The sequence below is a fragment of the Triturus cristatus genome, chromosome 2_2, assembly GCF_964204655.1.
Source record: "Triturus cristatus chromosome 2_2, aTriCri1.1, whole genome shotgun sequence".
NCBI lineage: Eukaryota > Metazoa > Chordata > Amphibia > Caudata > Salamandridae > Triturus > Triturus cristatus.
Genome location: NC_140582.1, coordinates 1137257137 through 1137281793, shown reverse-complemented (window position 1 = coordinate 1137281793; position 24657 = coordinate 1137257137). Strand labels below are relative to the sequence as shown.

The window sequence follows — 24657 nt, the reverse complement described above, 5'->3', positions numbered from 1 at the left end:
GAAACGATTAGGGACATCCAATTAGCCAGCACACCACACGAATTGACTGAATGGGCACGGGTAGGATTGAAAGACGATGAAGGCTGCTGGCAGACTAAAGACACAAACAAATGGTTGCTACCTGACTCATTCCTGATTCCCATGCTGATCATGACACACTCCCCCGCACACATAGGGTCTGCCCCCATGATCGAACTAAACTCCAAAGTTTGGCACAACGATAAGATCCCAGACTCAGCCAAACGTCTGGTCCAACAATGCCTGGTATGCCTCCAACACAACCCTGGTAAAGGAACTGCTGTACCCCGGGGAGGGTTTGGGGTTCCTAACCATCCCTTTGAGGTTCTACAGATGGACTACATCCAGTTAGAAAGGTGCCAGATCCTGAAGTACGTACTTGTAGTTGTGTGCGCCTTCAGCAAATGGGTGGAAGCCTACCCAACCCGCGACAACACTGCTATGACTACCGCAAAAGTACTACTGAAGGAATTCTTCCCCCGTTACGGTCTTTGTCGAATTTTATGGAGCGACAACGGCCCCCACTTCGTAGCCGAAGTTATCCAACTCATCTTAAAAGGGTTGGGTGTAAAACAAAAGTTCCATGCGGTTTTCCACCCCCAATCTGCAGGCTTGGTTGAGCGACATAACGCCACATTGAAGCTCAAAATAGCCAAAATAGTTGCCACCACAGGATTGAAGTGGCCAGACGCCCTCCCGCTAGCATTGCTATCAATGCATTCCACTCCCACCAAACACCACTTAACTCCCTACGAGGTCGTCTTCGGGCGGCCCATGAACCTTTGGACTGCACCGAAACCGACATCCATTTGCGACGTCCCGGACGTCCTCATGTCTGACTATTTGTACAACCTAACTAAAACATTGTCTGTTATCCATCAGCAGGTGCTGCAAGCCATTCCCAACGCTTCCAGGGGTCCCGGACACGATATCCGACCCGGAGATTACGTCCTAGTGCGTAATTTCCAGCGTGCAAGGAGTCTGGAGCCCCGGTGGACGGGCCCCCTGCAAGTCTTGATCACCACCCGAACAGCTCTTCGAGTGGAGGGGAAGCGCAACTGGCTGCACGCACATCACTGTAAAAAGGTATCACCGACCCTGACGACAACCTACAACATCACCGGCCAAGGAGGACCCCCGGACAAAGACCGACCATCCCTGAGCTGCTACCAGAATACAGAGACACTTGAGTTAACGAAATATCCCGACCCCACTGTGCCATCCAAAGAAGGGTACAACCTGCGACGAAAGGAGGGAACTTCGGCTAAGCAGACCACGAACTAAGTTGAGATCCCAGATCGGTAGCCTAATCACCTCAAAAGGCTTCCAGGAGAGAAACTAAACAAAGTCAGTGGTTCTGCCCGCTACCGAGTCCCTTGAAGATGATGGAAGCACCCGACATGAAGGTGATGGAAGCAACCGGACGTCCGAAGATCCACTATCAAAACCCAAAGACTGACAAGATGCACAGCTTAAAGACTATCGCGCTTTTTATTACCCTTCTCTTTTGCCTTCTCCTCATGGCCACCTTCTGGATCATGAAAGAGAGCTTACCCGCTCATAAGACATTGTGGACCACTGTTCAACCTACCACCATGAAAGAACACCGTCCGTGTGTGCCTCGAAGGTCTGGGAACACAGCCGGTGGGCCGCAGTTCCTGTCTCATCACCCGAACATTGGACTCAGTCGACCCACCCTCCTTTGTTACCTCCCCAAATATGTACTTCGTCTGTGGTACTAAGGCCTACACCTGGCTTCCGAAAGGCTGGGGAGGCACCTGTTACATCGCTTTTATCCTTCCTCCAACATATGTGGCTCCAGCAAACCACCACCGGCAGAAACGTGCCAAGGACATTGTGCAAGCCGACTCCACCGGAGCACAGTTCATGGATGCAGTAAAAGGACTTGTCCCACTTTGGGGTCCAATGGCGAACAGCCGTGCCATCCGGCACTTAACCCAGGCAGTCGAAACAACAATGAACATTACGGCTGGCATCCTCACCAACAACACCGCCGAGCTTCAGGCCGTCCGCCTGGTGGCTCTCCAGAACCGCCTCGTTCTAGATGTGGTTCTGGCTGATCGTGGAGGAGCATGCCGCATAATTGGGTCCAGCTGTTGTACCTACGTACCGGACAACTCACCCTCTGTCTACAAGGCGATCGAACACCTCCACAGACTTTCCTCAGAGGTGCATCAGGAACAAGAAGGATGGTCGCTTGGGAATTGCTTTTGGGAAACAATAAAGAACTGGGGGTGGAGGTTGTTTATGTTTATCCTAATGCTGATTGTGATTCTATGTGGATGTTGCCTGGGGATTCAGTGCTTGACACCTTTATGTTCACTTTTCACGAACTACATCTGCCCTAAGACTCTGAACTTTGAAGCAGAACGAATGAAAGCCCTGTACGAAATAGAAGTATGTGATATTATGGGGATAGATCCGAACTAAACAAGCTGGCGAGATATGTTAAAAGGGAGGACTGTGGAAATTTAGTTCGTATCTGAACATTATCTGCGCCATCTTGTCTCTCCCCAAGCGCCACACGCAGAAAACGCGCGACGGCCATTTTAGGCACCATGGTCTCATTGCCGAGCACCAGCGTGCCCCTCAGGTGCTGCAAACGTCCCCCGTGCGCCGGCCACCCCCCGCTCTCTCATACATGGGCCATAAACCCTCTCCTTCTGCGCGACCCTGCCATGGAACCACATCCCGCGCCTGACCAACACCTCCTTTCATCCCATACATGGTCATACATCCCTTTGATAACCCCCTTCCTCTGCGCCCGATTGTCCGAACCGATCCCAGGCCATCACCTAGCCCTGTGGATGCAGTTTATTGCCCCTACTGTAAGGGAAACACCTCACATCAAAGGGATTACAGTAGATCAAGGCCTCCACCCCCTGAGACCCGACAAGTCGCACACACCCCCGGGAATTGGTGGAATGTCCAGCTGTGTGATAGCCATCTCCTACTGTGGGTGGGGTGGGGACTTCTACTGTAGATATGTGTGGGAACAAGCTTGAAGTAGGGATTCCAAGGATGTCTTTCCGTACATCAAAGTCTCAACAAGAATGTATCACGTGTAATAAAGCAATAAACCTGTGTATAAGAGGCCAGGCCTCAGAGATGTGGAGAGAGCACCTCGAAACGATACCTTGCTGTCCGATCTGACGTGTTCTGCTCCGACGGAATAAAACTTTGTTTCCTGCCTTCCAGTCTCCGGCGCTTGCCTCTTTTGTTGGTTAATTATCGAATGGTATAAGAGGCGATTACCGCCGGGCAATACTTGAAGGTTATCGACTGAAGGTGCCGCTACCATTTAACACCTGAAGTACACCTACCTGCTAAGCACCGGTGGTGCAAGCTAGAAACAGAAACCTGGCCAGCAGCGTTGTACAATGCATTTGTCGGCAGCCGTCTGCAGCGCCCCACCAGCAAAGGGAATAGCATGACCTGAGGCCGCATCAGCAGCATTAAGGTAAGCCCCGCACCCGAGTCGGCAGCGCTCGCGTGGCAGAAGTGAACTGCAGCTGCAGAGACTGCCCCGACATAGGAAGAGTGACAGCAGTGCCACCTAGCGGTACCTCACCGCACCGCAAATACAAGCCGCCTTTCTTGTCAAAGGTTCTGCACTGCCCCGTGATCTAAAGCTAGGCAGCGAAAACCAAAGAGACTGTGCAAGATTTGGCAGCAAGGTCAGCGGGGAAGCGAGAGTTCGGAAAGGAGGCTCCCAGGTCATTGCCTCCTCCCAGCGTGGACACTGCATGAGAATTATGCCAATTGGTCGAAGTGTCCAAGTAGACTAAGCTAGTACCGGTGCAGCCGGGATCCAGGAAGGTAAAGTGTCACGCGCCTTTACATGAGTGCATCCCAGATAAAGAGCTCATCGAAGAGCTTGGCACTGCAGCAAATAAAACAAGCCCGCGAGTGGGGCGCGCGATAGCGAGCATCAGGCAATGTGTTTTCAATTATCGCGCCCGTGTCTGGGCATGATAATTGAAAGCAGATGTGGGCCGTGCGCGTAACCGCAAGCCTTAGGCCTTGGAGCAGTTACATTGGCTGGGAAAGGCGAGACATGCGCCCGCCTTTACCCACAAGCGTGCTGTCTTTTAAGGAAGACGCACACAAAGGCCAATGGAATGTCAGGACTTCGACCACGAGCTTGCTCTCTCGTGCGTGAAGTGCTGGTCAGCTCCAAGAGGCCGTACCCTTAGACCAGCGCATGCGCGCTGCGCTAAGGCTCGACCTAAAAAGCAGGCATCTCTTAAATACCTGTGATAACAAGCTGTGTGCTTTTGTTTCCTTGCCAGTGCATTTGCATTTGTGAGATTCCAGGACGCCTCCAGTCCCATACTCGATCAAAAGGAGGCCTGATGGCCCCTAACTTCTATCTTTATCTTTGGTACAGCTGGAGGTGTAAAAACAAAAGCCACCTCACTGCCTGCACGTTGCTGTTGGGAATCGAAAGCAGACAACGTGCAGGAGCTGATGTGTCTCGTGGCCTCATAATTACACTGGGACAAGTTCAACATATTTCAGTAGGGTCAAACTTCTTAGCAGGGTGGAGAGCGTCCACCCTGTGAAAATAGTGGGTAGATGCAGTGTACCCCCGTGTATCCCCCAACTTGTGGGTTCTCTTGCGTTTGCAAGCATGCACATACAGGTGATAATACTGCCATCGTATTTTCTATACTTCCATAAAAACCATTCAAAGATGACTCCCCTTGAGGGCGCAGCCATGCACATGCATGGTTTGCCATCTTTCAATTGTTTTCAGTAAAGTATTACAAAAGCATTCAAAGATGGCTGTCCATGCAGGCACATGTGTGCATATGCGCATGCCTGGGACACGTTTGAATGGTTGTGAAGCCCAGGTTAATATGAGCTTTGCCTGCAGTTCCGACATGGGATGAAAGGTACCGCATGTGAGAGCTAAGGCATCATAGCAGGGTCTGGAGAGCTGACGATGCCTTGCGCATAAAAAACAGTTTTTTTTCATTTTTAAATGATACATTGGTCCCACTGAAAGGACGCTACTTTCTATGTAGATGATAACATTGTGGTTCGTTACTCACACAGAAGGGAAGCTTTGTCTGAAGTGGTCTGACCCACTGTGTGACCATAGGCAGAAGTAAACTGTGAATTACACTAAAACGGACCATTGGGTGAGGAGGGATAAATAGCTACTGTATAAGCCTGGACTTTTAAATTATATTTTTGGAAAAACAAACTTTACTAAAGATGGGAGGATTTAGTGGAAGAAAAATAGAAATGAGTGTAAAAACGTTTTGCTAAGAAGGACATTTACCAGGACCGTGTGTCCCTCTCTGGATGACGTTTGAGAAAACCAAGTTAGGTAAATTAATCAACAGTCATAGTACCCCCAGGGGCACCCCTCTGTCCCCCCTCCCCCAAAATAGTTACCCAAATAAATCACACACAGACTGTTGAGTTGGGTAAAATTGCTGCAGGTTTATTACATAATCCAGAATATGTAGTGGGTGGGTTATTTTACGGGCGATCCAAGGGCAGGCAGCCAACTGGGCCACCTGCCCGCCTGATGAGCCGGGCAGCGCGGGAGTGATACCCGCCGATGCTGCTATCCATGTGATTCTTTCTGCGATCACGTGCCGTTGGTAACTTCTACTCACGCCCCCCCTCTCGGGGCGGAGCGTCGCTTAGCAAACCCCCGGTTGTTCATGCCCACAACCGCCCGCAGGACTAGTGGGGCGCCGACACGGCTTCCGGGACCCTCCCCTGAGGCTCCTCGGTTTTAGCTCAGGCACCCCCTATGGTGCCGCGCAGAGGTACCCTTTGTACCGGCCTGCTTCCAGATCGCCCTGTAACTCCACCCCAGCCCTGGAGGCGGCTCACTGTCGCAGCCAGGGCCCCCCACCACACCTTGCTCTTACCTGCAACCTCTCATCTCTAAAGCCTCGCTTAAATCTAATAAAAAGAGGTCCATGCCTACCTGGGACAGGTGTACCCCATCCAAGTCGAAATATCCCTTCACGCTCCCCCTAATCATCTCATGGCGTATAAAACCTAAGCCTGTCTGCGCAGTAAACTTCCGCATTGCCCCGTTAATACGCCTCCTAGAATGCTCCACTGCCTCCACCGATTTTGCCCCCCGCCAAGACCTACGTGGGATAATCTCTGACCAGACAACCTCGCACTGGCCTAAGCGCTTGCAAATCTCCCCGCAGGTCTCTCTTCATGGCTAACAGCAGCAGTCTCCTTCCCAGGGTGATGAGGTCATTCCCCCCCAAGTGAATCACCAGCGTGTGAGGGAGGGTGGAGCCTTGCGATATTAGTCTCTGCTCCAGTTTGTTCCTTAGCTCAAACCACCTCATGCCAGGGAAACCAATCCACTCCACCTGTGTCTGTGGGAAGTGCTGCATCCAATTTCGGTGTGACGCCCATTGGGCCGCCCTGGCGACAAATGAATGCCCGATCACCCACACTACGCGCCCTAATAAAACAGGAGACATGGTGCACACTCAACTTTGACCCCGTGAGCTAAGAGTAACAGCTTGAAACAATTTAAAGCTGCTTTTTTTTTTACAATTCCTTTTACAACACGCTTTTGTGGTTGATTTTAAATGTTCTACTAAAAGTCTTTTGCATGTGACCCAAAGAAATAAAATAACATTTGGGAGTCACTGAAAATAATGTTAACCATGTTGTATAAATCCAACGTTTTATATGTCTTTTGTAGAATGAATGGTGATTTCATGTCATTGTTATGACATAAAAGAAAACTGACGGTATTCTGGGACGGAATGGATGAGCTGTTTAATTTTTTTGATTTTTTTTCTCAACTATATATCAAAGTGATGTTGGTAAAGTTATATTGTATTGTGCAACACGACTCACCCAGACCCCAGACACTGTATTTCTCTATGTACGACGCCTCTTGCTCGAGATTGTGCTGCTCGAAGAAAAATGTTCTGTTTGTCTCCTTAAATGATTCATGGCGCCTTGACGCCCGGTCAGCGCTATATCTCACACTAAAAATAATGCAAACAGAATACAAGTCCCTAGGTCAATAAATGTTCAAAGAGCAGGTGTTCTATGGGATAGTTGATGAACTGAATGAGCTATTCCTAGCTGCCGGCGGATGCTGCGTACGTCCTTTATTCTGACGTCAAGGACGGCAGTGTTCAGTCAGTGATAAACAGGACGTTATATTCTTAGCTTTCCTGTCAGCCACCTCATAGGAGACACGCTACGGAGAGCTTCCCTTGCTGGGGAAAAACAGCCCCCCAGAGCGTTTCCTTGTAACCGCAGGTGCGAGCAGCAATGTCGGCCAACGGAAGCACGGTTCTGGCGACACAAAAGATTTATGATTATTTTTTGTAGTTTTATATAGCGTGAGCTCGACCCGAAGGTATTGAAGCGCTTTACATGAACACCAATTATATTATACAAAGACACATTCATTTTGGTAGGCACAGGGACATTAGGTGATTTGCCGAGAATCACAGGAGGTTGAGCAGACGCCAGACTCGAACCTGGGGGCATATCAACAAAAAATAGCGATAATTATCGCTAAGCGCTGTTAGAGCTAAAAATGTTATCGCTGGCGAAGTCCTTTTTTTATCGTCGCTGTAGCGACATATTATCAAGGCGCCGCTAGCCAGTAATAGCAATCAGTTCCGGCGCCAATGGATGGCGATAAAATCTTAGCGCTGGCGATAAAAAAACGTACGCTAAGCCGCGAAAAGTCACGCTAAGCCAATTATCTCCAAAATCAGCCGGACAATTGCCAACAGGCCTGTATTTTGCACGCAGCAAGCGGGAAAATGCACTATAATAGGCCCCCAAGCAGGCCAAAAAAAAACAACAACAAAAAATGGATACCAGAGAAGAGACCAGAGACATGGAGGAAGAGGGGCCAAGCGCGGAGTCCACAGCAAACCCCACAGCCAGCCAGGAAGAGCAGGGAGAGAGCCAGAAGAAGGCAAAGAGGAGGAGGAACCCCAGGTTCAGCCACCAGGAGAATCAGGTCCTGTATGGCCCGGTGGCTGAACACCAGCAGGAGCTCTTTATCCGGAGGACAGTGCCATTGTCCAGGAAGAAACAGATCTAGGAGGAGATCACAGCAAAGGTCAATGCTGTGGGAGAGAGGAAGAGGAGGACCGTGGAGGAGGTAAAGAAGCGCTGGAACGACAGCAATAAGAACACTAAGGAGAAGATGGCCGCCAACCGGAGGGCAGCCATGGCCACTGGAGGTGGTAGCCCTGGGCCCCTGCTGGAGCTGGATGAGCAGGAGGAAATGGTGGCGCAAGTCATCACCGAGGAGACGGTGGTTGGAGTGCCGGGTCAGGACACTGCTGCAGGTGACCAGACACAATCACAGGGTGAGTACAAACTATGGAGTGGGTGGACGGGGGTGGAGGGCCACAATGGCACACATGTACAATAAATAGCATTGCATATTCACAATTACTGTGGTTCAGGTCCCAGATAGCCCTGTGCATGGTGGCATGGACACACATCAACTGATCCAGCATAAAGATTGCTAGACACACTTTGACTGACACACTGACATTGAAATGTGCACTGAAACATCAGAAAAACACAGTCCAGGTACATCATCAGACCACAAAATAAGTGCCACATCACATACCAAAATGCCACATCACATAGAGACGCAGCATGCTGCCAAAATGCACCCCATATCCAAATCATCTCCACAAGGCCGCAACTCACATGTGCCAAAATGAGTATGCAGTGTGAATGTGACCGATCACGTGCACGAGTAAGCATGCCAACAGCAAGACCAGCACATCTGCAAAATAGCACATGTGGCTGAGTTGTGTGCAAGGATGTGCGTGGCCAACAAGGGTGACTTGGAGGGCCACACACAACCTTGCACACGAGCCAGACACATGTGCAATGTTGCATGTGTGCTGAGCTTATCGCTGGCATGCTTACTCGTGCATGTGACCAGTCACATTCACACTGCATACTAATTTTGGCACATGTGAGTTGTGGCCTTGTGGAGATGATTTGGATAAGTGTGGTGATGAGGCAAGGGGTGACATTGTGACAACCTCATGCCTGTACTACAAAAATGCCCCCTTGCCTGTACATGCTATGCAGCACTGTGTACAGCAAGATGAGAAAGTAATTAGTGACTCTGCATACCGACAACACATGCAATGTCACACCAAAAATAAGGATTATGGGGCATATTACCAAGGACGGCGTTAAAATAATTGCCGCTTGAGCGGAAGAAAACTTCCACTAAAGCGGCGATAATGGGCGTGATAATATGCCCTGGAGAATTCCAATAGAAGCCCATGTTCACACTAGAACATGGACTTCTATTGGAATTCCCCAGGGCATATTATCAAGCCCATTATCGCCGCTTAAGCGGCAGTTTTCTACCGCTCAAGTGCCGATAATTTTTAATGCCGTCCCTGATGATATGCCCCTTAGTCGTGTGCCCTCCATTGCAAAATTCAATGCAGGACGCACCATGAAATCCATTCAGTCATCCAAAGTCAACTTACCTGCATCCACACATATCCCTGTCCATAATACCCACCACCCTCCCCCGCCCCACTTCAACGCATGGCATGTACTATTTTCTCTTGCAAATTAAAAAACTCTTCATGTCTGCGAAAGCTAGATCTTCAAATCTAACAAGCGCACCAACCTATGGACATATTATCAAGATTAGCGTCAAAATTATCGCCGCTTTAGCGGCAGGAAACTGCCACTAAAGAGGCGGTAATGGGCTTGATAATATACCCTTGTGAATTCCCATGGAAGCCCATGTTCACACCAGAACATGGACTTCTATGAGAATTCACAAAGGCATATCATCAAGCCCATTACCGCCGCTTTAGTGGCAGTTACCTGCCGCTAAAGCAGCGATAATTTTGACGCTAATCTTGATAATATGACCCCTAGTCCCTCTCCCCTCACTATGATGTTCAATTTTCTGAGCATAGGATCCTTGGCTTGTTACTATGACATGTCTCCTCTACTACCTTTAATATTAAGAACCATGTAAAAAGGAGATTAACAACCAATTTTCAACACAGGCCATATAAACAAACATCATCATCACAAATCCATCAAAAAGTCTATTTCACACTCCCTCAAGGCATGTCACTAGCCATGTTGCTCTGTACTCCTTGATAGCCTTAGCAGTGCGTAATCTGTGGTATCCAGAAGGTAAACACTAACAACACAATATACAGGCTGCCGCTTTAGATTCACCCATCATGCATGTCTACAATGGTGTCGAATGGTTACATCTACGGGCTATAAAGGCCCTACCCTGGTACCAGCTCACCTGGCTCAGTGTTGACATCGCTCTCGCTGTCTTCGTCCACCAATGGTCCAAAGAAATGGTCCCATGCCCTAGCCGCCTCAAGTGATCCCTTGCTCACCGTACCCTTGACCAGTAGTAGCCTAACTATCCCATCACACTCTGCCCATTTGGTGAACTCTCACTCCCATTGATCTAAACTCGTGGCCCCACTTGCCTTCCAGTGCATCGTAATATCCCCTCATGGCCACTAATAATCCCCTATCCATAAACTTGCGGCAAGCCCACTGTGAGCCGTGTGTGGGAAGCAATGTAGGATACAAGCCCCCAACGCCAGATCTACCTCCCTGTCCGTCAACACCTTCAATAGTGTCATCACTACGGTCCAATAAGTAGCCCAAAGTGGTCACCCCCAAATCATGTGAGGGAAGTTTGTCCCCTCTCCCTGAACCCTTGTGCATTCCTATGAGTCAGTGTAGAAACATGCATTGACTTTTTGCCGGTGTGAGGTAAGGCGATGTAAAACATTAAAAAGAAGCCTTTGGGGGGGCGTGGCCAGCAGCCAACTTAGATGGCCACAGCCTAGGGAAGCTCCGTGCCTGAAACCTGCCCGCCGAACAATCCTGACATAAATCCGGCGAAAACTGAGAGGCGATACGGCGGTGGCGGTCTGGAAGAGCCGCGGCGGTGATCGGGAGTAATTACAACCCCGTGCGGACATCTCGGTGAGGCGCACCGGAACGAAGAGACTGAGGCCTGGTGGCGGCGAAGGGACCGGGACCTCGATTTCACATGTACTGCGGGAGGTGCTGAAAAGTGTGGAGCTCTCGCGCGTGCGGGTGCTGGCTGCTGCGCTTCGTGGGCTCTGGCGGCGGTGTAGCGGTAGGGGCCCGGAGATGCGGGCTGCTGCCTGGGGGCGGCTCTGCCCTACATCCGGACGAACGGAGATAGAGCGACTGAGGGCTCGAGACGGCAGGCGGGCCGGGGCCTTCGATTCGTAAGGAGCCGCCAAGGACGGTGAGGATCGCGTGCACATTCATCCCGATCCCTGGGGCCCGCGTGCTGCATCCTCCTGGACTCCATGCCTGATGCGGGGGCGGGACTGAGAGAAGAGGCCTGACGACTCCCCCGGGAAAGCAGCGGAGAGGTGAGGAAGACCCCGCGATGCCTGGGGGAGCATGCTACACATAAGCCTATCGTGGTGGGCTCTGCTGCGGGAAAGACTCGTGGAGGACAAACGCTGTTGAGAGGGAGGCAGGCCGGCCGCTCCCCATGTCTCACCGCTGCGTATACGGAGGCCACTGCCTGAAGAGGCGACCCTGCATGTTGGTGTAAGAAATAGTGTTGCGGGATGCATGCCCTCTGTCGCCTGGGCCCCTGGGATTGGAAAACACCGCCAGCGAAGGGACAGACGAGGTGGCATTGGAGACAGGGGAGCTTCGTGTGGGGCGGACCCCTGCAGCCCGGCACGGTCCCGGGGCCCAAGATCCGACATGGAGACAACAGGTACCATCCAACTGTGTCTAAATTTAAGAAGGTGAGAGGCTCCCCAAGAGATTGTTGTGTGGGACAAGTAAAGGCACCCCGGGGGACAGCTTAAGACTTTGTGAGACGGCCGGGTGAAGATCTGCTATATCTATGAAGGTGAGGGGCCCCCCAAGAGATTGTTGTGTGAGACAAGCAAAGGCAACCCAGAGGGAAGTTTAAGACTGTGTGAGACGAACGGGTGAAAACTTGCTACATCACAAACTACGAAAACGAACAGAAGAGGCCAAGGCTGTCTGGACCCCGCAAACCCTGCCAGTCAGGGACCAGTAAAACCGACATGCCGCACGTAGAAACCCCCTTGTGGCAGGCGGCGGCGACTGCTGGCTCCCCCCTTATTGGTGAATTCACTGGTGTGCCGGATCTCGCTTTCACCCGCTGGGTTGTGATGGGGGCAGGGGGCAGCGCATGATGTCACAAATTGGACAAATACGCATATCATAAAGGGCGCACTGAGGCACCATCACCGCAAGAGGCCGTAGGCCCAGATCCGCCACCCGAAAAAACACCGGGGATCACTCTCAAAGATGTGATGGCCACGCTGGCTCAGATGCAGGGAACCATGGGAATAATCTCGACCGATGTCGCGCTGCTCCGGGCGGACATCTTTAAAATGAGCACACGAGTTAAAGAGGTGGAAATAACCACCGAGACTCTTACCAAAGACACAGCAGCCTTCAAAAAACAGATACAAGCATTGGAAGTGATGCAGAAACAATTGCTTGACAAGCTGGAAGATCAGGAGGGACGGTCCAGAAGGAATAACATACGCCTGGTAGGCGTGCCGGAGAGCATTAGGGGACCGGCCCTCGATCTATTCGTGGAGAAACTGATTATGGACCAGCTACAACCTCGTGGCCTGTCCAACTTCTTTTCCGTGGAAAGGGCGCATCGGGTGCCCGGGGGTAGGCCCCGACCAGGAGCCCCCCCACGGCCGATCCTGGCAAGAATATTCAACTTTCGGGACCGGGATGCCATCCTACAGCGGGCACGCACTGCCCCCCCGAGAGTGGACAATAGTACTATATTACTGTACCCGAATTACACGGCTGCAGTGACCAATCAACGCCTAGATTTCATGGATATAAAAAAGGAGCTCCGCAGCCGTGAACTCAAATACGCAATGCTCTACCCAGCAAAATTGCGTGTAGAGGCGGAAGGGAAGACGTGGTTCTTCAATACGCCCTCAGAGGCCTTTGACTGGTTGGAAGGCTGGCGATCAGCAAAAGACTCGAGACGTGCAGATCCTGCACACAAACAACGGTCACAGCTATCGAAATTCTCAGGAGACACTGGCCCAGAAATGGACGACACCATACAGCTGAATGAGACACGCACTGCAGACTGATTCACTGATGCTGAACAGGCGACAGATGAAAGAGATGCTGGAAGATGGCCAACGAATCCGCATACATTGCTCTGCACGAGACTCATGCCTTTAGAACTCTCAGTTTCTCGCACTAAACTGCGGCATATCCCGGGGGTGGTTGAACGGCGCGAAGTGACTCTTTCCCCCTACGCAAGTATAAAGTTATGGGGACTAAGCGCTCTGCTGAGTTGGGGTGGCGGGTAGTTCTGAATCCGCCGGGGAGGGAGGCAGGGAGGGGGGAGGAGGCATGGGCACAGTTTCTAATGGTTGTTATTGGTTTAATCAGTGGTATTGTTGCGATACATAGGATAATAACAAACGGCATTCATGGCATTGCAATAGGAGGTACGACACACATCTTATGGTTTTACATTGCAGTAAATGACAGATAAGACACAAATTCAGACCCCAACGGCTGAAACAGGACCGAACATGCAGACTCCCAGCACGCCCACCCCACTATTCACAATACTGTCCTGGAACGTGAATGGATTAGGTGATAGAATAAAACGAGGGCTGGTATTGCAATACATCAAGCGTGAGGGTCCGGCTGTGGCATTGATCCAGGAGTCACACTTGACAGGCTCGGCTTGTAGAGCCCTAGATAGGTGAGGTTTTAAAATGGTGATACACTCTGACTTTACCTCAGGTTCACGAGGAGTGGGTATACTGGTGAATAAGCACTTCCCGTTGATAATAACTGATTCCCGCAAAAACGACCAGGGATGTTTTGCGGCAATAACCTGCCAATGGGAGAAGAAGACATACAACATAGTGACAGTATACATCCCTCCTACACTGCACCAGACTACTTTCCGGGCATTAGGGGAATAACTCCTCTCACTTCCGCATGGAGAATTAATAATAGGGTGGGATTTTAATGCGACAATGGACGCATCCATGGACAGACAGCCCCCTAGAGACCCCAATACTGCCAATCTTAAACTATTAGAATTCACGGAGGCTCTCGGACTAATAGATGTATGGAGACTCAGATGTCCAACAGAACAACAGTATACAGTCCATTCAGGGGTACACAATAGCCTTTCTAGACTGGACTATATCTTCACGCTGGCGACGGGAGTCATAGGTGTTGCAGCAGTGACACACCTCCCTAGAGGCATCTCTGACCATTCTCCAGTCCTTATTACATACGCAGCTTCTACCCCTCAGAGACGTAGGATGTTCCCACTGTCTCCCGGATACCTCAAAGTTCTGAAAATTGCTAAAGGGCTTCTCCTAACAACGAAACAATATTTTGCGGGAAACAAAAATACAGTTCCATCCCCGACAACATTGTGGGAAGCCTACAAAACGGTCCTCCGAGGACAGGCAATCTCGCTGGTAGCAGATCATAAAAAGACCCAGAAAAAAGAGGTTGACAGTCTTGAGCAGAGGGTGTCCCGGGCAGAAGCGGAACATGCGTTACATGTCGACGAAAACACAACACACCAGATGCAACTGACACAACAGGAATATAAGTCCTATGTCTGGGAGATGGCGAATAGCAAACTCACCGCAACACAACACACTATATACGAATTGGGAGATAAAGCGGGTAAATTATTAGCATGGCTAGAACAAAAGGAGCGGGCCAATAGGTGGGTGGCACAAATCCAATTGGATGAAGACACGTAAACGACAGAACCGCAGCAAATAGCAGAGGCGTTCGCGGTACACTATCAGAGAATATATACCCCAGAAGCCACAAACACCATAGAGGACAATTTAGATTTCCTCAAGGCTATAGCTATGCCCAAACTAGCCCCGTCCGCGTTGGAAGCCCTTGAAAAAGATCTGGCTCCTGAGGAACTGACGTCCGCAATAGCCGTGCTACACACAGGGAAAGCAATGGGACCAAATGGAATACCAGTTGAGCTATATAAAAAAGCAACGACACAGATTGTGTCGCATTTACTAAATATGTACACCGATAGCTTAGGGAGGAGGATCCTACCAAGAGATCAAAGACTAGCCACTATAGTGGCCATCCATAAACCCCATAAACCACCGCACGAATGCGCATCCTATAGACCGATCTCCTTGATCAATGCTGAAGCAAAGATTTTGGCAAAAGTGTTGGCAACAAGGCTGCAGGCATATCTAGCCACAATAATACACTCGGACCAATCGGGATTTATGCCTAATCGCAATACCGCCCTTAACCTGCGGCGTCTACATGGTGTCCTTGCACGCCAACACACTATAGAGGAGGAGGCCGTTATCCTATCACTAGATGCTAAAATGGCGTTTGATCTGGTGGAATGGCCCTTCCTTTTTGCAGTCCTTCAGCACGTGGGATTTGGTCCCAAGTTGTGTGCCTGGATCAAACTGCTTTACACATGCCCACTGGCGCAGATAGTAGTAAACGGCCACATATCGACCACCTTTCCGCTGGGACGGGGGAACAAGGCAGGGATGCCCTCTCTCGCCACTTCTTTTTGCACTGGTACTGGAACCACTGGCGGCCTGGATACGACAAGATCCGGTTATCTGTGGCCTGAAATGGGTAAGGGGATGGGAAGACCGCATATCCCTATATGCAGATGATATCCTGCTATACTTAGCATCCCCAGCGCGCTCAATCAACTGTCTCTTAGACATATGTACATCGTACGGTCGGGCTTCGGGATATACCATGAACTGGGCGAAATCGTACCTCTATGTACTCCAGGGTCCCCCACCACGGCTTCCAAAGGGATGTACGATACAGATAGCAGAGGAAGGGTTCAAATATTTAGGGATATATGTCACAGCTGACAGGACGCAATTTATTAAAGAGAATCTCACACAGCCCCTAACACGGCTCCGCTGTGACGTCAAGCATTGGCGTTCCTTGCCACTGACGCTACTGGGCAGAGCAGCCCTCTTCAAAATGATGGCGCTCCCCCAATTCTTGTACGCATTACAAAACACGCCTTTCCCAGTCTCAAACGCATACTTTATAGCAATAAACGCTGAAGTGACTAGCCTATTATGGGAGGGAAAAACATCGCGAATAGCACTTCATAAATTAACTTGAGCTGTTATGACGGAGGCATCGCCCTCCCTAACATAAAAACATACTATTGTACCTCACAGCTGGTAGTTATAAACCAATGGCTTCACGCATCTGGAGATGCCCCAGCGTACCGTATGGATCGACAGCTGCTGGGCGAGGGTGGAGTCATGGGGGCATTATATAACAAGAGTAGGAGACACAACCTCACAGGCCCGACGGCGCACACTATACAAATATGGTTTGAGGCACAGCGGACGTTGGGATGGGAAGGAAAGATAACGCAGGCTATGCCATTATGGGACACAAAAAGACTGGGTATGTTGCGTAATACTAAAGGATTTAGGCAGTGGGATCTGATAGGGATCTCGCGAGTCGGAGACCTCTGGAAGAAGGGAGAGGTACTTACATTTCCACAATTACAGACTGCTTATGACCTGGCACATACCGAAAAATTCCGCTACACACAAATCAGGCATGCGCTTATGGCAGAGATCGCACCAGGCACTAAGCTGGCGGAATCCTCACCACTGGAGAATAGACTCCTTACAGACCATCTCAACAAAAAAGCCATATCTCAGACATATCACAAAATCATAAATAATCAGCCGGACCCTCTAACAGTCCTTAAATCAAAATGGGAGACAGAAATAGGAGACCTCGAAGAAACAGAGTGACAAGAAGCCCTTTTGTCCCCCAGGGAGGTAGCGATACCATCAAAACTCAAACTGATACAATTGAAAATGCTGCATCGCACTTACTATACCCGAACTCTCCTATTCAAACTCAAGCGAACAGACTCACCACTATGTCTTCGACAGTGCGGACAGGAAGGGACTCTCTTTCACACCCTGCGGATGTGTCCCATAGTTGTCCAATACTGGAGGGCGGTGATGCGTAAGCTTTCTCAGGTAACAAAACTCACGACTCTCCCAGAACCAAGGAGATGCCTCCTTAACATATGGGAACCCACGGATCTTAACCGCACAATGCAAACATGGTTAACATTAGGCATGATGATGGCGAAGCGAAATATAGCACAGAGGTTGGGATCCAGACAGCCCCCTACCCTCCCCCAGTGGTGTAGAGACATGGATACCACAATGATTGCTGAAAAGGCAGTATATGTACATAGAGGATGCCCCAAAAAATTGACCCAAATATGGGGGGGATGGAACAGCTACCGAGGGGGTATATGCGAACTCCCTAAGGAGAACTCAGATTCAGAACTTAGTGACTAAAGAAATTGAGGGAATGGCTGGGGAAGGGGTGAGCAATGTTGAAGTCCTGGATAGGACACTGGCTTGGAGGAATGAAGTAGGATCTGCATGTGTTAATGTAATGCTGTGCCAGATGCTGAGTGAATCTACATGTACTTATGGAATGATCCTCACTGTAAGCAATGCTAAAGATTGTTATGCATGCGTTGGAAAAATCAATAATAAGAGTTTAAAAAAATAAAAAAAGGAGCATTTGGAAGCGGGTGTGCCTGGTGCACCTCCATGCTTCCTCTACAATCTCAGCACAAGCCCTTTCCGGTATTTCGCTCCCTGCATCTACCTCCCATTTCCATTAAGTATGTCCAAAGGGGGCAGCTCCACGAGACCCATGCGCATGTATAGGCATGTGACCGCCTTACACTTTACAGCTGCTGTCCATAGCTCAGGTCCTGCTTGGTCCCCTTTACAATGCGCACGAATATCCGCTGTGATCGCTGCATGGAGTATGTAGTCCCCCTTCTAAAATCAAAGCGCTCATGCAGAGGCCAGAAGGTCAGCACCTGGTATGATGCACAAAACGGCCCACCACTGCCACACACACTCCACATGTGGGACCAAATCTGTGGGTAATGGGTGTGGACACTGTCTGCTCAGACAGCAACAACAATTGCTATACATGCTGCACCATACTCTGAAAGGGTAATCCAAAAGAAGTGCAGGAAGCAAGATTAAACATGACAGACGCAATGCACACAACACAAATCACAAGGAGCCAAAGCGACTTAGAGACACATATGTCCTACACAGTGCAGCTTTGTAGAAAAAACATGGTGTATATAATCAAGGACGTGTGTGGAGCAAGCTTAATAGCTATTTAATGGGAAATGAAGCCTAAGTGAAGTCGCGTGTGAAAAAACATCGCGTTACGAAGCAAATATTGTCAAAGTGAAATGTATACTGTTGGTTATCATAATAACTGATCCTTCTTCAACAAATTATTCACAGCACTGACTCTTACCGAAATTAATTATTTTTGGAGCTCTGCAAAGTAATCCATGTCGTCTGATGTGACTCCCTGAAATAGGTGAAAGGAAAGAAGGACTTATTCTAAAGTACTTTTAGTTGTGGAAAGAAAAGAAAGACTTATATCTACAACTTATATAGAGAAATATATGCAGGAATGTAATTATTTTAGATTGTTTTTTTAGATAATTATTTTAGATAATTATTTTAGTCTATTTTTATAGTTTATTTTTTTAATTAATTTTGTTAGCTTGTTATTTGTCTTTTGAATTGCAGGAATGTCTGATCAAGGTATGTCTGCTCCACCTTCGTTCTTACCGATACCTGGTGAACCTACAATTCCATGGAAACGGTGGAAAAACATTTTTTTAACTTATATTTTAGCCATTGGTGGTGATAAATATGGACCATTAAGAAGACAAGCTATTTTATTACATCATCTAGGGACAGAGGGAAGGAGAATATATGACGATCTTCCCGGAATTTCTTTAGGTGTAGGTAATGGTCAACCTCTAAATGTTTATGAGATGTCAATACAGATGCTGGAGAAACATTTTTCCCCAAAACTCAGTGTGGTGTTTGAAAGACATAAATTCTTTTGTCGTGTGCAAGCACATGATGAGGATATAATGACTTATGTGGCATCATTACGCGGACTAGCTGTAACATGCGAATTTCAAATGCTGACGGAATCTTTGATTCGCGACCAGATTGTGAGGTGCACCAACAATAGAAAAATAAAAGAAAGACTTCTATCTCTAGATCCTACCTTAGATGAAGCAGTACAGATTGCTAGAAGCTTAGAACACACTGATTTGTGGATGAAAGAAATTGACATTGGGAAATTAAATATGAAATCTTCAGAAAAGGAAGTAGTTAATCTTGATGTAGAAGAAGTAGGTCTGAAAAAAGTAACTAAACCAGAAGTTTCACATTCTCATTCATCTAATTTTAAAAATGAAAAAAGTACTAATATGCTCAATACCTCTAATGCATCGAGTGGAACTGTTAGAAAAAGAATTACATGTTACAGGTGTGGGTGTCCTGGACACATTGCGTCTAGCCTAGCATGTGGTGCTAGGAGCGTAACGTGTAGGTTGTGTGGAAGAAAAGGTCATTTAGCGAAAATGTGTAGAACTAGAGGTCAAACTTCCAGTGTAAAAATGGTGGAAAATTTGGGGGAAGTAAGAGAGGAATTAATGCTTTCCATAGATGAATGTGATCTATCAGAACGTAAAGAAAGTATTAGTGTGGTTAGTAACAATAATATAAAAATGGAAAGTACTGAGAAATTAGAAAAACCCCATTGTGACATTATTTTAGAAAAGACGGAAGTCAAAGTGTTAGCAGACTCAGGTAGTTTGTTTACACTAATTTCAAGGGAAGTTTACTTAAATGAGTTAAAGAAAAATTTGGCTGAATTACAAAATTAGGATATAAGTGCTGTGGGGTATGGTGGAAAGAGAATAAACATCATAGGGATGTTGTGGATGGATATCTTTTTTAAATGTAACAGCGTTCATGGTAGAATATACATAACTGAAGATGGATCGAATCTTTTAGGGTGGCGACACCAAAAAGATCTCAATATAGTTCTGGATCCCAATGCCAAGGAACCAGTCATGATAGTTGAACCTGCTCATGAATGTAGTTTGCCTATTTCTGATGGTAATTCTGAGTGGGGAAGAAAATTAATGTTGTCATTTCCGCAGGTTTTTTCTGATGATTTGGGCATGCTCAAGAATTTTAGTCACCGGATTATTTTAAAGAAGAATGCTCGCCCAGTGGTACATAAGGTCAGATCCATACCTTTACTGATGAGGGAACCTTTACAGAAGGAACTTGACAAACTTTTGGAATGTAAAATTATTGAACCCATTGAGTCATCGGAGTGGCTTTCTCCGATCGTTGTCGCACCGAAGGATGGAAACAAAATTCGTCTCTGTATTGATTTAAGAGATTTAAATCAAAATATATGGGTGGATCGACAACCATTGCCAAATATAACAGAAATGCTAAGTGTTATGGGTGGTGGAAAAGTATTTAGTGTCTTAGACATGTCAGCTGCTTACCACCAGATAAATCTGCATCCTGAGTCACGAGCCCTAACCTCTTTTGTTACACCGCTGGGGGCTTTCCGCTATCGACGCATGCCTTTCGGTCTAGCTTCGGCATCTGCCGTGTTCCAAAGGATCATGCAAGATATTTTTAAGGGGATGGATGGTGTGTTGTGCTTTCAGGATGACATCATGGTGGTGGGAAGATCATTTATGGACCATGATGAATTGTTAAATAATGTTTTGAAAAAGATTGCTAGCCATGGGTTGACCATCAAGAAAGAAAAGTGTCAGATAAGAAAGGAAAAAGTGGATTATTTAGGGCATGAGATATCTGCTGAGGGGATTAAACCTAAGAGAAGCATAATAAAGGCAATTGTAGATGCTCCACAACCAACTGATAAAGATTTATTGAAATCATTCCTTGGGTTAGCGGAGTATTGCTCAAAATTTATATCAGGGTTTTCAGAGATTGTGGAACCTATGAGGATGTTGTTAAAAAAAGGAGTATTATTTAATTGGAATGTTTCATGCGAAGAGGCGTTTGAAAAGATTAAATCGTCATTGGTTAGTGCTCCTACTCTAGCCCATTTTGATGTGACTAAGAAAACAATTCTGACAACTGATGCAAGTAATATAGGATTGGGTGCTGTATTAACTCAAAAATCAATGGAGGGTGAAAGTGTGATTGGGTTTGCATCGAGACGTTTGCAGGGAGCAGAGAAGTCCTACTCTGCCATTGAGAAGGAAGCGTTGGGTTGTTGTTGGGCAATAAACCATTTTAAATTTTATTTGTGGGGTTTACCATTTGTTCTAAAAACAGATCACAAACCATTGGTACACATTTTTAAAGGTGGAAAGGGGCTTGAAGGTGGTGTGACTCCAAGGATATCCCGGTGGCTTTTATCAATATTAGATTATAATTTCTCGATTGAGTTTGTAAGAGGTAAAAAAAATATCATTGCTGATTGTTTGTCGCGTATGCCAGTTGAGGGACTGGAGGAAGATTCATTCTTGGTATATGAAGTAGAATCTATGTGCGACATTAATGATTTGAGTTTAGCATTAAAACAGGAAGAATGGAATGAAGCTTTAGACAAGGATGAAGAGTACATGGTGCTTTAAAAAGTCATACGTGATGGTTGGAACAGTGAAGTTGATATAAATGAAGAGTTGAAAAAGTATTTAAAAGTTAAGGACCAGTTAAGCATTCAAAAGAACAGAGTTTTGAGATGCAACCGAGTGGTTCCTCCTAAGATGTTGAGAGGAAAGTTACTTAAATTGGTACACGAAGGTCACCTAGGTAGAAGCATGTGTAAAAGAAGGTTGAGGCAGAGTTTTTGGTGGCCTGAAATGGACAGAGATGTGGAAGCAATTGTAAAAGAATGTCAGCCATGTTGCAATAGTGATAAATGCAGAGTAATTCGTCAGCCTCCTCTGGGCTCCCTTGACGTTCCGGATCGGCCATGGGAGAAAGTGGCAATGGATTTTTTGGGTCCTATTAACAGGCTGGGTATGAGAAGTAGATTCTTAATAGTTCTAGTTGATTACCATAGCAAGTGGTTTATGATAAAGCCTGTAGAACATATTACATCTGAGGTGGTCATTGATTTTTTAAAGAGTGCATTTTTGGAAGAGGGAATACCTAAATGCTTAGTTACAGACAATGGAGTGCAACTTGTTTCCACGATAATGGCAAGGTTTCTTTCTAATCTTGGTATCAAACATGAAAGGGTGGCAGTATTCAGGCCTCAAGCTAACGGGTTGGTTGAGCGAGTGAATCGTATTATAATGGACAATATCCAATTGTCATTAAGTAATGGATTGAGATGGAGAGAAGAGTTAAATAAAATGGTGTGGGCACACAGAGTAACTCCACATTCTGTCACAGGTGTATCCCCTTTTGTGGCTTTAAAAGGGAGAGAACCAGCAACGAAAGAGTCACCTGTATGGTTACAAAAGAAAAATCAGGTGTGGGTAGATCGAGAAAGAATTGCAGAAAGAGTTAGAGAGTCTCAAGAAAGAAATAAAGATGATTATAATAAGAGAAAAGGAGTGAAGGATATAAAAATTGCAGTTGGTGACTGGGTGATCACTAAAAGAATGGGCTTGGTTAAAAAAGGGGAAAGTAAGTTTTCCAAACCTCAAAAAGTGGTAAAGGTAATGAATTATGTGGTAACTCTTGCTGATGGGAAAATATGGAGCATGGGGAACTTGTGCAAGATTGATGTCCCAAATTCTTTTGAATGATTATATTTCTGTATCTCTTAGGATTAATGAGTGTTTTGTTATTCCTATGAATGCTAACCTGTACAGTTGTTGTTGTTTTTGGATTGTTTTATTGTAACTCTTTGTAAGGGGGGAGATGTGTGGAGTTTCTATTCAATACTGTAGAACTCAGTGATGTCATTAGAGTGACATCACCGAGAGACTCTGTGAATGCTGTCAGTTGATGAAGCTGGAGGTTACTCTATGGATGTGTACTGATCATCTTGAGAAATAAAGGACTTAAACTACAACCACTGTCCCTGTGGTTACTACATTTTTCTTAAAATTATCACCACTTCAGCGGCATGAAACTGCCACCAAAGCGGTGATAATGTGCCTGATAACATGCTGCAGAGAATTCCAATCAAAGCCCATGTTCACACCAGAACATGTGCTTCTCCTGGAATTCTATGCGGCATATTTTCCAGAACATCTTTGCCACTTGTAGCGGAAGTTTCCTGCCGCTTAAACGCCGATAACAACATGGCCGTCCATGATAACATGCCCCCAAGTAGGCTCCCATTGCCAATGTGCCAAAAGTGGGCACTCATCACACATTACTAACAGCACACAAAACACATGCACATGTGCAAGCCCCTGCAAAGCTGCAACTCCTTGAGCCACACTGATAAGGCATGTGATAGGGCATGATGGATAGCATGCCTGCAGGACAAAGAGATTGACATGGTGCAGGACACCTCACAGATGTTGCGGAGTGTGTAACACATCCTCGAGGGAGCATGTCACACCCTGTCACAACCTTATGTACGCACAACCCCTGATGTGAACAAGACACTTGATGACCTACTATGCACAAGTGTCACAACTCTGACAAGGACACACAATCCACACAGATTTCCATGTCTGCATTGTCCATACACAGAAGTCAAAGGCCCATTTCATGAAAGTGACAAGGGGCAGCTAAACAAAGGCAGCAGGTGCCACCATCACACAATGCAGTGTACACACATACTAATCTGAGTACTTCAACATCGCCTAATAGGTGTTGCGGACTGCATTAGTCACATAACACAAACCAGGACACAACAGATAACATTTGTGTGTAGACACTGTCAAGACACATTTCTCACCTAGGCAACTTGTGATATTACAATTACAAGTACACTCTCACATCCGTGATGTCTCTGAAATAATCACCATCCAGAAACTATCATGCATATTGGACAAAATATCTATAATGTAAGTCTCCCTCAGTCTGATTGTTAAGTTAAATAATGCATGCCCATACATGGATTCCACTGTTAAACTGTATCTCCCATGAACATTTCAGAGGGAGAGACAACACCTCCTGGACAGCAGGACGACCCACTCTGCCACGAATATTCGTCGGAAACACCCACCATCAATGTGGATGAATTTCAGCATCTCCTCGATTCCTTCGACACACCAACTCCAGGAGCAGTGCTGCTCCCACCATACCACCACCCACATGTGAGACACATGACACATCATCGGACAAATCTGAGGATGAAACTGCCACCATGGTAATGCGCAAGTCCAGCTAGCAGTGATGTACAAAGGCTTGTCACACCATCGGATTGTACATACCATCATTCCACTGACCTTCCTCTCCCACTGTCTTCCGACGTCCACCAACACACAGCTTGGACCCACACATTGACCTACAGCAAATCTCCTTTTTTTCATTTACAATGGCACTGCAAAATCCACCTCTTCCCCTAGCTCTGTCACTCACAATGGACTCTGCCTGCTACTCCAACGGGCATCCTGCCAATCCCGTGTCCTATGGGCCACTTCTGGTCCATTCCAAAACCTTGTCCTGTAAATAAATTCCCTTAAATCACACAGGTGCGTGTTTCCATGAACAATCAAGTATTTAACTAAGG

General features: G+C 47.3%; 1 long non-coding RNA gene across 1 annotated transcript in view; it reads left to right on the top strand.

The window, feature by feature from the left end:
- Window positions 1-24616, top strand: part of LOC146863247 (uncharacterized) — a 65010-nt gene extending 40394 nt beyond the window's left edge. Inside the window, exon 2 of the long non-coding RNA XR_014978578.1 lies at window positions 24081-24616. This is a non-coding gene — a long non-coding RNA (uncharacterized LOC146863247). The remainder of the gene's footprint in view (window positions 1-24080) is intronic.
- The last annotated feature ends 41 nt before the right edge of the window (window positions 24617-24657 follow it).